A 15,738-nucleotide genomic window follows, 5' to 3' on the forward strand; every position below is an offset into this window, starting at 1 on the left:
AGAAGAAGTGAACTAGCAAGTCATGAAAAGACATGGAGAAAACTTAAATGCATATTATTAAGTAAAAGAAACAAGTCTGGAAAAAGGCTATATATCATATTATTCCAACGACATGACATTCTGTAAAAGGAAAAAGTATGGAGACAATAAAAAGATAAGTGGTTGCCAGGGATTGGCTGGGGGGAGGAGGGAAGAATAGGAGGAGCACAGGGGATTTTTAGGGCAGTGAAACTACTATGTATGATACTATAATGGTGAATACATGTCATTTTACATTTGTCCAAACCCATAGAACTGCAACACCAAGAATGAACTCTAATGTAAATGATGGACTTTCTGTGATAATGATGTAACAATATAGGTTCATCAGTTATAGCAAAGGTACCACTCTGGTGGGGGATGTTGATGGAAAAGGCTATGTATGTGTGGGGACAGGGGATCTGTGGGAAGTCTTTCTACCTGCTGCTCAATTTTGTGGTTAACCTAAAACTGCTCAAAAAGTAAAGTCTATTACAATGATTTTTACAAAGTAAAAGGTAACACAAATGTTAATTCTTGTTGTGATTGTTAAAATCTGACAGCCTGCCTGAAAAATAGTTTCCTATGGACAGTGCTTCATGTGCAGTGTATTTTCTACTAATATTCATGTTTATAATTCTTCTGCAATTTTATTTAGACTTGGATGGATAGAAAGAAGCAAAACATGGCAGCTTTCTCACAGATCCTAGCAGCTGATGGGCAGAGGTTAATTTGTCTGTGCATGGACACATTAGCTTGTCACATCTGCTATTAATTGCAAACAGATATATTAGTCTAATTAAACATTGCAAGGAACTGACCTAAATTGTTCAATGCCTGTTGCTATATTGACTCCACATTAGCACACGTCTGGCTACATGTTTATCCTTGCTATACTGATATGAAGTAGCAATCTCAACTCTACAGCTAGTAACAGTTCTTGCAGTCATCACTGCTGGTATGTTAACTATGCTTGAAAAGAAAAAATAAAACTCATGTGACATAATCATGTGAATTTGATGCTGAACTACAGCCATTTCTACCCCATTGCCTTGACCAAGAGCACTTTCAAATACTTATTTTTTGTGGCAGCTGTCTAAGTGAGTTGCAGTCATTCTAATTTTGGAGCTCATTATTAGGACAAACAGTTGTGGTACGTCAATAGCCCATCAGAATTAATTAAACAGGGAACAGCAACTGAATGTTCATCAGATCATTCTTAAGCAATCGGGGCAGAGGCTATATCTCTCTACTCAGACTTGAGACTGGCTTATTTTGTGCTTGCACATGGGACATGTTTAGTGATGACCAGATAGAAAATGTTTCCATGTGGCAAGTATATAAATAACAGAAGCACAGAAATTGTGTGCAGTTTTGGAATCAATTACCAATGTGCATTTCTTTCTTTAATTTTTATCAGTATTAAATTCCCTATTACAGCTGTATTGGCATATCTTTCTTTCCCTGCATTTGAATGTCTCCCCTGAGTCCCCAACTTAGAAGTCCCACTTGGTGCCCACAGCGGTGTCCAACATCTAGGTACTCGGTAAATACTGACTGCATGAAAAAAATCGAGGAAACTGGTGTGAAGGAATTTTTCAATTACTAAAAGCAAACTTTTAAAAAGATAGGCCGGGCGCGGTGGCTCACGCCTGTAATCCCAGCACTTTGGGAGGCCGAGGCGGGCGGATCACAAGGTCAGGAGATCGAGACCATCCTGGCTAACACGGTGAAACCCCGTCTCTACTAAAAATACAAAAAATTAGCCGGGCGTGGTAGCGGGCGCCTGTAGTCCCAGCTACTCGGGAGGCTGAGGCAGGAGAATGGCGTGAACCCGGGAGGCGGAGCTTGCAGTGAGCCGAGATCGCGCCACTGCACTCCAGCCTGGGCGACTGAGCGAGACTCCGTCTCAAAAAAAAAAAAAAAAAAAAAAAAAAAAAAAAAAGATAGGAAAGACAATAGTATTTTTTAAACAAAAAGATTTAGTAAAGTCAAATTTTAGAATGGCATAAGCAGGTTTTCATCAATCCTTCCAACAGTTGACATATAAGTCTTTGAATTGACATTCATGAATGTCTGAAGGTGAGGGTACACTGTATCTACCATCTTGCCAAATCCTGGTATCCCTATGGAAAACAGTCTTCCTGAGCCTGCAAGAGTACCTGATAAGATGGGGTCCTTACAGACAGTCTTGCCTGCAAGCACTGAAGAGCTTTGCAGGCAAAGAGCAATTAAATTCTCTATCTCCTTTCACCTTTTCCCTGTATTATTTAGTATAGTAGCTTGGGCACTTGGAAATAAATGTGCTTTGCATGCTTCTCCTAACAGATTGAACAGTAGGTATGCTGAAAGATTGATGCAATGGGCCCCTGGTACTGGAAACTGAGATGCTGCAATATTGCTTTAGGAACCATCCACTGGCTTCTCTTTAATTCTGGACTTGACATTATCTCGGCAGCATCCGGTCTCGCCTGCCTTACTCTAAACTTATTGGCATAACTCTTCATGATTCAAGAAATGGGCTTGCATTTTTATCTTGATAGAGGGAAGAGATATAGGAGACTGAATTCAGGAATGGAAACCAATAGCTGTTTAAGAATATCTGCTTTAAAAAAAAAAACTCCCCCCCCACACCCGCTTTTCCCCCTAAGCTACAACTCTGAAATCAGAAAGACTCTTGTTGCGTATGAGTATGGTTTCATCTTTTGTGATGGGAAAATTCACTCATTTTTCATTAATAAACACAAGAATCAGTGGCCCCAAGATGAACTAGAAATGGTCCTTGCTGTTGAGGAGCTCATAGTCTATAGAGAAGTTGAGGAAGATATCTTGATAGTGAGTAATTAGAGGAAAGAATATATAAAGCACAAGGAGGGGAGCACTGATTCTCTCTAAGGCAAGAAGAGTCTGTTGGGAAGGCTTCACATAGAAGGTGATACAGGAGCGAGTTATTGAAGAGACCTACTGCCTTTTAATTGGGAATACTTAAGGAGTCAAGGAATATTAGTATCAAATTTTATTTATTAATTCAAGTACCCAATAAATATTTATTGATGTCTACTGTATGCTTGGCACCATTCTAGCAATAGGGTTGTCACAGTGAAGAGAAAGACCAAGTCTCTATGTTGTGGACCTTAAATTTTAGTTGAGGAGACAGACAATTAGCAAATAAATATCTAAAGTGTCAGGCAAGGATAAACACTATAAAGAAGAATAAGAAGCAGAGCAAAGGATAAAGAACAATGATGATGGTGGTGGCACATTTTGCTTTCTTGTGTTAAGTAGATATGGAAAGCCTGACTAGGACGAGATGATGTTTGGGGAGAGAGCTGAAGGAGTACTGTGGAGAGTCATGTGGGTGTCTGGGAGAAGATCATTCCAGGTAGAAGTTGACTCTGTCCAGTTTTTCAACATTAGCAAGAATTAAAGAGCTGTGTTTCAGAGAGAGAGAGAGAGTATGTGTGTGTATTTAACAATTCCACAAAGTGGATACTTTAATATCCCCACTTTACAGATGAGAAAAATAACCTGCTAAGTCCTATCAAGAGCCTTGTCCAGGGTAATAGGGTAACTAGGGTGACTTCTTCAGGTCTTTGTTTAGGGCTTAGCATTTTTTTTCACAATTGGTACAATCTGATGCTAATTGATAATTCTGTGAGCCTCAGGAGTCTAGGCTATACCTGTATTTTCCCCTAAAGTAATGGTTTCCAAGCCTGATTGAACACATTTGCTCCCAATTTTTAAAATTACACATTTAAAAAATATAGATACCAAGACCCCATCTCAGAAATTCTGGTTCAACAGATATGAGGAGAGACCTGGGTATCTAGCTCCTCCAGGTAGAATCTCACCCAGCTCTCCCAGATTTGAGAACCACTGTTTTAAAAGTACTTCTCACACTTTAAGGCACATAAAACTCACCTGGGGCTCTTGTTAAAATGCAAATTTAAATTCAGTAGGTCGTAGGCTGCCAGTGCTCTGTTTCTAATAAGCCAGAGCTGCTGGTCCTTGGCCACAGTCTTAGTAGAAAGGTTCCATGACTCAGTGTCAGTAATGGAACTGGGCCAGCTCACTGGGATATGGGCAATGAGAAACAGTTCAAATCCCAGTATAGAAGTATGGAGAAGGGCAATTCATCCCACCTCTGCTGTCTGTCTAGTGTTCACAGAGGTTCCTCAGAACCCAGTCCTCTGTTCCCATGAGAGCTGGAGGATAGAGCAGTTCTGAGTGGGGCATGAGCAGTAGTGAGGGAGGCATGTGAAGCTCTGTCTTAGTGGGACAAGTTGGGGGTCTCGACGTAAGCATTCTTGGATCATTCTCCTCCCTCTCTACCCAACCAGTGTACCTCTGCTGTGTGTTGAAAAAAATCCCACCTGATCCAGGAAATCTTCCTGCCTGCTTCCTACCTGGACCCGCCACTATCCATTTACCCTCAGGGCCCTTCATCATGACTACTTTCTCCTTTATTGTTACCTGCTTTGTGTGAGTCATTCTAATTTCTCCAATGAGATTATAAACTCTGCAAGGCTGGGGCACTCACAGGAAGCTGAATTAATGGTAAGAAGCATAGAACCTTGACGTTAGAAAAAGCTCATGAAATTCAATTTCTCTCTTAGGCTGAAATTATGTCTACAATTCTCAACAAAAATAATTGTCTAGTCCCCTGCCCGAATAGTGCCAAATCTGGAAAGCTCGCTTCTTTATGAATTGCTTAATTAAAAAAACCCAAACTCACAGAATTGAAAGCTGACTTTTCTCATTTTTTTCATTGGTAGCCAAGAAGATGAGAAATAATGATACATAAAAAATATTTTAAGTGCTTAAAATACACTAGGTCCTGTTGTAAATTTTGTGTAGTTTATTTCATTTAATCTTTACAACAATCTTATAAGGCAGATATTATCATTAACACCCCTCACCCGCACACACAGGGAGAGAGAAAGGTCAAGTAAATTGTTCCAAGGGCATATAGCTCTAGAGAGTGGAGAAGCCAAGATTCAAAGCAGACAGCCTGACTGCAGAGAATATACTGTCTGAATATGGCATATGGTCATCCTAGAAAATCAATTTATTTTATCCATTGTTTGCATGTGGAAAGTCAAGGCCACCCAAGGGGAAATTATGTCTTACTTAAGGGAAATCTCTTTTTTACTTCAGCTGTCCGTCATGTGTTGGGTGAGTCAGACCACTCACTAAATGAGATTTTGTGGTCTGAAATGGTGTCGGAAACCCTAGGACAGTTCTAGAGTTTTCTAGTTAGGAGTGATGGGAGGGGGAGAAATCCTTGATCTGATCTTTTGGTTTCCAGTTAATTAAAGTTGCACTGATCCTGCAAAATAGAAATGGGCTTCCAGTTGGCCAGTACCCAGCTCAGAACAATCCAATGATTACCATCAAACTTCGAATCAAATCCAAATTCCTTATCATGGTCTACAGGACCCTACATGAACTAGACAAGTCTCCAGGTTCATTGACCCAGACATCCATAACATCTGTGGGACCCAGACAAGAGGTAAAAGTTGAAAATCATATATCTAAATACTAAAAATTATAAATTAAGCTAATAAACTGTTAAATATGTTCTATTCTCCTACTCAGGAAAATGTACCTTTCTAATGACAAAAACAGAAAAAGCACATGTGAAGCTATGATTTTTGGTTTTTATGTAACCGAAGGGCTGCAAAATATCAGACAACTGAATTTAATGATTATTGCACATGTCTAGATGTTTAATAAAATTAAAGGATTAAAGTACTTTTCTATATTTCAAGGGTTAGTTTTTTCTAAAATAGTCAATATTGTTTATTACAATTAAAAGGCAAATGCAAATTATAATTGACTATCCAAATTTTAAATAAAATTAGAAAAGAAAGCTGAAATATTATTTAATCTTTTGAAAATTCAAAAATAACAGATGCTATTGAGATAGTGGAGAAAAGAGAACACTTATACACTGCTGGTGGCTGTGTAAATTAATTCAGCCATTGCGGAAAGTACTGTGGTGATTTCTCAAAGAACTTAAAACAGAATTATCATTCAACCCAGCAACCGTATTATTGGGTATATACCCAAAGGAATACAAATCATTCGACTGAAAAGACACATGCCCATATATGTTCATTGCAGCACTATGCACAATAGTGAAGACATGGAATTAACCTAAATGCCCATCTATGGTAGACTAGATAAAGAAAATGTGGTACATATATACCATGGAATACTATGCAGCCATACAAAGGAATGAGATCATGTCCTTTGGAGCAACATGGGTGGAGTTAGAGGCCATTATCCTAGGCAAACCAACAAAGGGACAGAAAACCAAATAGCACATGTTCTCACTTTTAAGTGGGATCTAAACAATGAGAATACACGGACACTATGAGGGGAACAATAGACACTGGGGCCTACTTGAGGGTGGAGGGTGGGAGGAGAGAGATGATCAGAAAAAATATCTATTGGGTACTATACTTATTACCTGGGTGACAAAATAATTTACACACCAAACCTCTGTGACACTCAGTTTACCTATATAACAAAGCTGCAGATGTACCCCTGAACCTAAAAGTTAAAAAAAGAAAACTCAATTAAATATTTTAAATATTTTTATAATGTAAAATATGCACAATTCTAGAGCTTAGTGTTTATCTAGTTGTCTCAGTATTGCACTTCATACCTATCACATCCAGACCTACATACAGACAAACTTGAGATAAATACGTACTGTTTAGTATTGTAAAATGTTCCTCAGCTTCCATATGTAACTGTTGCCAATACCACCCTAATTTGTGAACACTGCTAGAGCTGGGAAATGGAATGTAAAGAGAAGCAAGAACATCAACAATCTGAGAAACAATTTTCATTATGCAAAAATCAATTGTATTTATGCTTTCTTAGGATTTGACAAGTTAATTAGTTTGTCTTTTTTTTTTTAAGCTAAAGTGCTTTCATGTCTCTAACCCTCACTCACTGCATTCCAAAGCTGTGTGTCAGCACAGCAAACCTCCAACCCTGGCATTCAGACACAGTTGCCTTTTGTTTTGAGCACGTAAGTCAAGAGATATGGACAATTCCCTGGAACCTGGAGAGAGTGAGTCATGAGGGCAGCTGTTTAAAACTGCAGGTTGTGATGTAACCAGAGCAAATCGCCAGCTTCTGTATGATAGACACCCATGTGCCTGCCATTTGTGTATGTGTATGTTTGTGATCTACAAGGCTTTTTAAAACAGAGGCCAAAGGCAAGAGCCCCTTTTGCCTAGTGTAAAGGGGACATTGCTCTGGCCTCACTGTTTTTCAAACACATGCAGGAGTACCCTGCTTTCAGGCCTTTGTACTTGCTCACTTCATTGTGAAAGCCCTGCCGCCATAACTTCGCATCATTTTGCTGTCTTACTTCATCAGGTCTCTGCTCAAATATCTTCCCTTCCAGGTGCCACCAAGGCCACGCTATCTAAAATAGCACTCCTTTAAAAATATTGCTCTATGCATTTATTATTAGCTTTACTAATGCAGAAAAAGGAAACAAAAAGCTCGTAAACACTACGCAAGACACATTACAGGGAAAAAAAGTGACTGAAATGGATTGACAGTGTCCTAGGTTCTTGAGGGATGCATTTCTCGGGGAGGTAGACCTCTAATTCCTGGTGGAGGGGAGGGAGTCTAATTCCTGTATTGTATATTTCAAGATAGCTAGAAGAGAGGATTTTGAATGATCTTTTCACAAAGAAATTGTAAGTGTTGAGGTGATGGATATGATAATTACCCTGATTTGATCATTACACTATGTATAAATATATTCAAACATCACACTGTGTCCCATAAATATGTCCAATTATTATGTGTCCACTAAAAATAAAATAAAACTTAAAAATAAGTAAAATAGTACTCCTGCTGCCATCATTACCTTGCCGTGTTTTGCATTTCTTTGTAGCTCTTATTAATTGCTGAAATTACATTACATATCTGTCTCCCTCACCATGTGCAAGTTATCTGAAGAAAGAAACCTTGTCTCTCTTTTCATGGCTATATCTCTGGTGCCTAGAGGTATTATTGAGATATATATCTGGTGCCTAAGAATATTATTGGGTCGTCAATAATATTTTTATGAGTGAATGAATAAATAAGTTTGGAATAACAGTTTATTATTGCAAGGAGGGAATTATTACATTTTAGCATGAAGGTTTTGGGTAAGGAGAGGGCTATCCTTTGCCCTCTGGGATTGCCTGGGTTCCTAGGCAACAACTGGAACCAGACACACCTCTTTCTCCCTGCAGGATATCTGAGAGCTTTGACTTTTCTCTTGGTATAATGAAGAACAAAGCAGGTGTGACACTGAGTAAATTAGCGATACTTCCCTTATCCTTACCTGGGAATCTGTGGAGCTGCCTTTCAATTATAGTAGTGTTTTCTCTATTGCAAAAATGAATAGAAACACAATATTAACAAAGACCAAGATGATCTGCCTTCAACTAATACAAATTAACACTTTCCAAGTGACAAGATTAGCAATGAAGTGGTGGTTTTCATCTTCTAGGGAATAGATACATGAGAGTTTCATTTTCTATCTCTAGAAGAGACAAACTAGTACATACTAGGCCTCTGCAGAAGGATCTTTGCTCAGGAACCCAAACTACATGTGTCAGATCATTTCATTGGAAGACACACAGAAAATGTAAAAAAGGAGAATAAGCTGGAGCCCTGCCTTTGAGGAGTGAGAGAGTGAAGTGTTATTACAGAACTACTTATAAAAGTGAGAGTTAAAGTCTACTCACTGACTTCCATGTTGTAGCAGTTGTCCCCAAATTATTCTGTTCGTTTCTAGTCAATACTCTTACAGCTTTGTATCCCTTGAGACCTCTGGGGACCCTGCCTGGAAGTTAAGCAGAGGTAACTACACTATCAAGCCTCCCTGGATGGGAGGTTATTTTATTGCTGACTGTCTGTAGAAAATTTCCATGTTTCTTTCTGGTTCTACTGTTTTCATTGTGATTTTTTGTTCTGAGTATGTATGAAAAGAAACTGTGTAAAACCCCACTGGATGAAGCTTTCCAGGAACTTGTTTCCAAATGATTGCCTTAGTAAATGTTAATGTAGACAAGTGATTAAAGAAGCATGATCAGAATGATAATTGAATAGTCAGGGATGAACACATGAAACTGCAAGGATTTATGGGGTGCCTCGTATGTTCTCAGCAATGTATTAAGCACTGTGGGAGTGTACAGAACATTTGTGGTGTTTTGTGTTCAAATAGCATGCATTTCTTCTTCCTAACAGGAACAAGATGTCTCCAGAGTTAAATACATTAATTAAATGCAATTTCAATGGATGTCCCAATGTTTTAAATTGAATAACATGACTTTAAAGAAGATATGGGAAACTTCAACTCCCAGAAAAATGAAGTAGATACATACTTCTCTATTCCTTCCACTAAGTACAACTGAAAACCGTGACACTATATATAAAACAAACATAAGAAGACTCTGAAAGGTAAGAATGGGTTTTCTTTTGCCTCCTTTATTCCAGACTTGTAACTGAAGAAGCCATCAACCAAGAAATTTCCAACAGACCCAGATGGAAAAAGTCCCAGTGAAAGCCTGTTCTTTAGCCAAAGGGGCCAGAAAAGAGCAAGATAGCAGGACAAGGTATGTTTAGATAACAACTACTCTATTACCCAAGATTATCCAAACAAACAGAACCCAGAGAATGTATACACAGACACACAGACACACACACACACACACACATATATGTATATATGTATGGTTTTGGCTCATTCAGGGCTGACAAGTTTCATGACCTTCCATTGGCAAGCTTCAGACCCAGGTAAAGTCAATGTTTCAATTCAAGTCTAACATAGTGAAAAATACTATGTCCTACTTTGAAGGCAGTCAGGCAAGAGGAATTTCTATTTACTCTAGAGGGTCAGCTTTTTTTTTGTTTTTCTACGTAGGCCTCCAGCTGATTGGAGGGGCACACTCACACCATGGAGGGAAATCTGCTTTCTGTACTCTACTAATCCAAACATAACACACCCAGAATGATATCTGACGAAATCTGTAGATACCTCTTGGCCTAGTGAAGTCAACATATAAAATTAATCATCACAACTGCTTCAGCCAAATGCCACAGAAAAAACTGTGGCACCACCCACATCCATACCAGCAAAGGCTAAGTAAGGAGCCTAGACTTCCACCCTTGCCAGTATGTAAGGAAACATCTCAGCTTGTTGGGGCAGAGTTCTAAAATGGGCACCTTGTGATAGCTGCTAAGGTCTCAGGGAATGTGAGGAATTAAGTGTGAGCCTCCTCCCTGGGTCAGTGCCACTGTACAATTCCCCAGAAGGTCCCTATGTTAGTTTCAGGTCACATGAAGGTTAGAGGGACTCTCTCGTAGCTAGGATTGCAGGAGTCCACAGTGAGAATGTGAGCCACTGAGGGCCTCTCACTTACCCTTTCCCTGTGCTGGGGAGTCTTTCTCGGCTCCCAGCTGGTCCCAGCCGAGCATGCTGCCTCATTACCTTCTCCTTTTTTGTTTAGGTATTGCCTGTCACTTTTCTGTTGAATTCTGGTGTTCTCTCTTGGATACTCTATTCGAAGCATGATTATCTACTCATTATCTTAGTTCTTGTTACTGGAGGGTGAGAGCATGAAATTCCCCTGATCAGCCATCTTGAAGCATGGACATGAAAATCTTTGACAAAAACTAGCAAATAGGGCCGGGCGTGGTGGCTCACGCCTATAATCTCAGCACTTTGGGAGGCCAAGGTGGGCGGATCACCTGAGGTCAGGAGTTCGAGACCAGTCTGACCAACATGGTGAAACCCTGTGTCTATTAAAAATATAAAAATTAGCCAGGCATGGTGGTGCATGCCTGTAATCCTAGCCACTCAGGAGGCTGAGGCAGGAGCACTTGAACCTGGGAGGTGGGGGTTGTAGTGAGCTGAGATTGCGCCATCACACTCCAGCCTGGGCAACAGAGCGAGACAGCATCTCAAAAAAAAAAAAAAAAAAGCAAATGGAATTAGACAATATATCAGATAAAGTTTATATTGTGACCTAGTGGAGTTTATTCCACAGATATAATTCTGGTTCAACTTTTGAAATCAATTGTGTAATATACCATATTAATAGGCTAAAGAAGAAAAATCACATAAGCATATCAATTGATGCAAAAAGTTGATAAAATTCAATACCCATTCATAGTAAAAACTCTTAAGAAAAATAGGAATAAAGGGAAATTTCTCAACTTGACTGAGAAGATCTATAAAAACCCTATAGTTAACTTCTACTTAATGGTAAAAGGCTGAATGGCTTTTCCTCTAAAATTGGCAACAGGGAAAGAATGTCTACTCTTACTCCATCGTACTAGAAATTCTAGCCAGGGCAGCAAGGCAAGAAAAGAAAACAAAAGATATATGTATCTGATATTGTTTGGCTCTGTGTCTCCACTCAAATCTCATCTCAAATTGTAACCCCCATGTGTCAAAGGAGGAGCCTGGTGGGAGGTGATTGTATCATGGGGGCAGATTTCACCCTTGCTGTTCTCATGATAGTAAGTGAGTTGTGATGAGAGCTGGTGGTTTTAAGTGTGGCATTTTCCACCTTGCTCCCTCTCTCTCTCCTGCTCCACCATGGTAAGACCTGCTTGCTTCCCTTTTGCCTTCCACCATGATTGTAAGTTTCCTGAGGCCTCCTAGTCATGATTCCAGTTAAGCCTCCAGAACTATGAGTCAATTAAATCTCTTTTTTTCATAAATTACCCAGTCTCAGGTAGTTCTTTATAGCAGTGTGAGAATGGACTAATATAGTATCAGAAAAGAAGAAATAAATCAGTCCTTATTTGCAAATAACATGATTGTCTTAATAGAAAAATCCCAAAGAATCTACAAAAAAACCATGTAGAACCTAAAGTTTACATGAGTTTAGATAGGTCACAGAATATAGTATAAATATACAAAAGTTAACTGTATTTCTAGGTACTGGCAATGAGCACATGGACACTGAAATTAAAATAATTACTGAAATTAAAAATGATACCACTTAGGGTCACTTAAAAATTAGATACTTAGACATAATTCTAACAAAATATGTAAAGAACTTGTGTGCTGAAACATATAAAACATTGATGAAAGATACTAAAGAAGATACAAATATGTGAAGAGACATGTCATATTCATGGATTGGAAAATTCAACATAGTAAAGGTGTTGGTCCTCCGCAGTTGATAACAGGTTTAACCTAAGATTTTTTCTAAATGTGAGAAAGATTATTCTAAAACATATATGAAAAGATAAAGGAACCAGAATTGGTAAAACAAAATTGAAAATAAAGAGTAAAGTGGGAGAAATCAGCCTACATGATTTCAAGACTTATTATATAGCTACAGTAATCAAGTCTGTGTGATATTTAGGCAGAGGGCTAGACCTGGAGATTAATTAATACAGAATAGAGAAACCAGAAATAAATAACCCAAACCAATATGCCCAACTGATGTTTGACAGAGGTCTCAAAGCAATTTAATGGAGGAAGATAGCTTTTTCAACTATGTTGCTGAAGCAAGTGGACAAAATATATGAACAAAAGATGTGCACATATATGTCACTATATGTTGAAGAAGATATGTCGATGGAAAACAGCAAATGAAAAGATGTTAAATATCATTGCCATTTGAGAACTGCAAATTAAAACCGTAATAAGATATTACTACACATCTATCCAAATGGCTGCAACAAAAAATAGTGACAACACAAATGCTGGCAAGAATGGAGAGAAACTGAGTCACTCATATATTTCTGGTGGGCATGTAAACTAGTATAGGCATTCTGGAATACAGTTTGCACATTTCTTATAAAGCTATACATGCAACTAGCATACAACCTAGAAATTACACTCTTGAGCATTTATTCTAGAGAAATGAAAACATACATTCACAAAGAAACCTGTATGTAAATGTTGATATCAGCTTTATTTGTAATATCCTGTAAATGAGAATGATCCAGATGTTTTTCAACAATGAATGATTAAACAAATTTTGGTACACTGAAACCATGAAATACTACTTATCAATTTAAAAGAATGAACCATTGATTTAGGCAACGACTTGGATAAGTCTTAATGGAATTAAGCTGAATGAAAAAGTCCATCTCAAAAGGTTATACACTGCATGATTGCATTTATATAACATTCTTGAAATGACAAAATTATATAAATTTAGAATGTATGAGTGGCTAAGGAGCAGATGAGGGCAGGAGAGAAACGGATATGACTATAATAGAGCAACACAAGCATTCCTTGTGAGGAAGGAAATGTTCTATATCTTGACTGTATCAATGTCAGTATGCTGATTGTGATATTGCACTACAGTTTTTCAGTGTGTTACCATGGGAAGAATTATGGAATTTCTCTATTATTTCTACAACAGCAAGTGAATCTAAAATTATCTCAAAGTAAAAATAATAATTTTATAAAAAAGAATGTATGGAAGATTAAATGAAAATAGTCAACAAAATTATTAAAAAGAAAAGCAGTGATATTTTTCTATAGATTAAATAACCCCCTAGAGCCACTGTAATTAGAATAATATAGTATTGGCATAAAATGCCAATGGAATAGAATAGAGAGCAAATAAATATATCCCAATGGCTATGGGAAGTTGTCATATGCCAAAAGTAATATTTCAATTTTTGGGGAAAAGAATCATTTATTTAATAAATGATGTTGGCATGACTTTATTTTATTTAGAAATAAAAAATACAAATTGTACTCTTACCTTTCATTATACATAAAAATAAATCCCAAAAGTGTTACAAATTTAAGTATAAAGTATAAGGTTATAAAAATTTTAGAAGAAAAATTAGAGAATAAGGGTAAGTGCAAGACAGAGTATTAGAAGCCTAATTCTAGTAGAAAAACAGAAGAAAACTAGAAGGAAAAACATTGATTGTATTTATTGGCTATTTGTATTTGCCCTTCAGTAAATTTTTTTATCCATTTTTCTATTATGCTGCAATTAAAAATTTTAATCAGTGAGTACCATTAATGTACAATGCTGGTGAAATTGAAGTATTACAACCTTAGAGCCTTATAGTCTGGAAATATCTATAACTTGAAAATACACATACATTTTAATATCAGTTCACTTTTGGAGAATTTCTCCTTTAGAAATAAATACAGCAGTTTGAAAAAGAACATTACAACATTATTTATAATGACAAAATCAGAAACATTCTGAATGTTCATCAGTAGCAGATTGGTTGAATAAATTGCCGTGCATTGATATTATGCAGCTGTTGATAAAGAACGAGTTCTACCAATACTGATTGACTCACAAAGTTTTTCTTATGAGCTAAAGAGAAGTAACTGTTAGGTAATCTAAGTTTTGTAATATAAATGACCACAAAGCCCAATATATGTACTTATATATTCATACATAACTAATGAGCATGAAAAGAAGGGTAGAAGGCTGTATACCAACATGTTAACTTTGGCTGTTGGGTCAGGAATAATGTGAGGGAGAGGGGTGAGGAGAAAGGAGGAGAGATGAGTAAACAGAAAGATTAAGATCACGGAAGAGGTGTTTTGAATTTTTAAAAGGTATGTATAATACAAACTTATTTATATATAAAAAAGTATGGTATGTATGTGTCTAAAGAAGGATATGAAAATTTGGTCACATAGTGCTACTAATGATGATAGTCTGAGTGGTGGGACTTAAGTAATTTTTTTTAACTTTCTTCCTTATAATTACATGAATTTGCTCAACTTTCTAATAATAAGAATGTATTATTTATATATTCAGAAAAAGCAATAAGGCTTATATTTTAATTTAGTGGGGGAAAACCAACACATATTTTTATACTTATTTTAGTGTCATTGAGGAGAATTTGCCTAGGAGATGCAAAGAGAGAGAAGCCTATACTTTGAGGGTGGAAGCCCCTCCGACAGGTAGGCCGGAGTTTCCAGGATGGAGAGAATAAGGGCGTTACCTCCAGGGAACTTGACTGGTATAATATCCAAACAGCAATATTGAGTAGACACTGAAATATTTGAAACCAGAATTCAGAGGAGAGGGCTAACCAAAGTTTTAAACCTGTTCAACTGGTCATTTGCTGGTACCTTTTTGTTGAATCTGGAATATAGGGAAGGAGAATCGATTTTGAACAGAACCTATAGAGTTACATTAGTAGCCTAGAAGGGAATGAATTTTAGAAGGCTAAAAAATTCAGCAGTGGATAAAAGAGATAGTAGATATCAATACATTTTAAAGATGTTTTGTATTAAATAAGACTTTTAAAAGAAGTTGCAACAATTCAACAAATACTTATTGACTATTTCCACATGCCAGGTGCTGGGCTCAGCATTGGGTCTAGCAGGAAACCAACCCCTTTAGCTAACCTAGGGTAAAGGTAGGTGGAACAATCATGGTCATATGTGTAGTTCATCTACTGTATGAGGCCGACCCAGAATGAATCGAAGACAGACACCAGAACAGGCTGTAAATGATCAACACTCTTCCACTTGACACTTCTTATTCAAGATCCTTCTTTCCAGGATCTCAGAAAAATATCAAAAAAGATTTATATCAATTCCTCATCTCCAATGTACACTTGGAGCTCTCTTTAATGACCTTGTTTCCCTCCCTATTAACATTGTGCCAACATTCACCATTACTACCTTCTTCTGTTGAGTTTTGTGTACGTTTTGATTAGTTAGAATGGTTTTGCAAT

General features: G+C 37.5%; 1 long non-coding RNA gene across 1 annotated transcript in view; it reads left to right on the forward strand.

The window, feature by feature from the left end:
- Nucleotides 1–15,738, forward strand: part of LOC117974637 (uncharacterized) — a 111,541-nt gene that overhangs the window by 10,132 nt on the left and 85,671 nt on the right. The window contains exon 2 of the long non-coding RNA XR_004664714.1: nt 9,538–9,656. This is a non-coding gene — a long non-coding RNA (uncharacterized LOC117974637). The remainder of the gene's footprint in view (nt 1–9,537; nt 9,657–15,738) is intronic.

This window comes from Pan paniscus, chromosome 1 (genome assembly GCF_029289425.2).
Source record: "Pan paniscus chromosome 1, NHGRI_mPanPan1-v2.0_pri, whole genome shotgun sequence".
In the NCBI taxonomy this organism is placed as follows: Eukaryota; Metazoa; Chordata; class Mammalia; order Primates; family Hominidae; genus Pan; species Pan paniscus.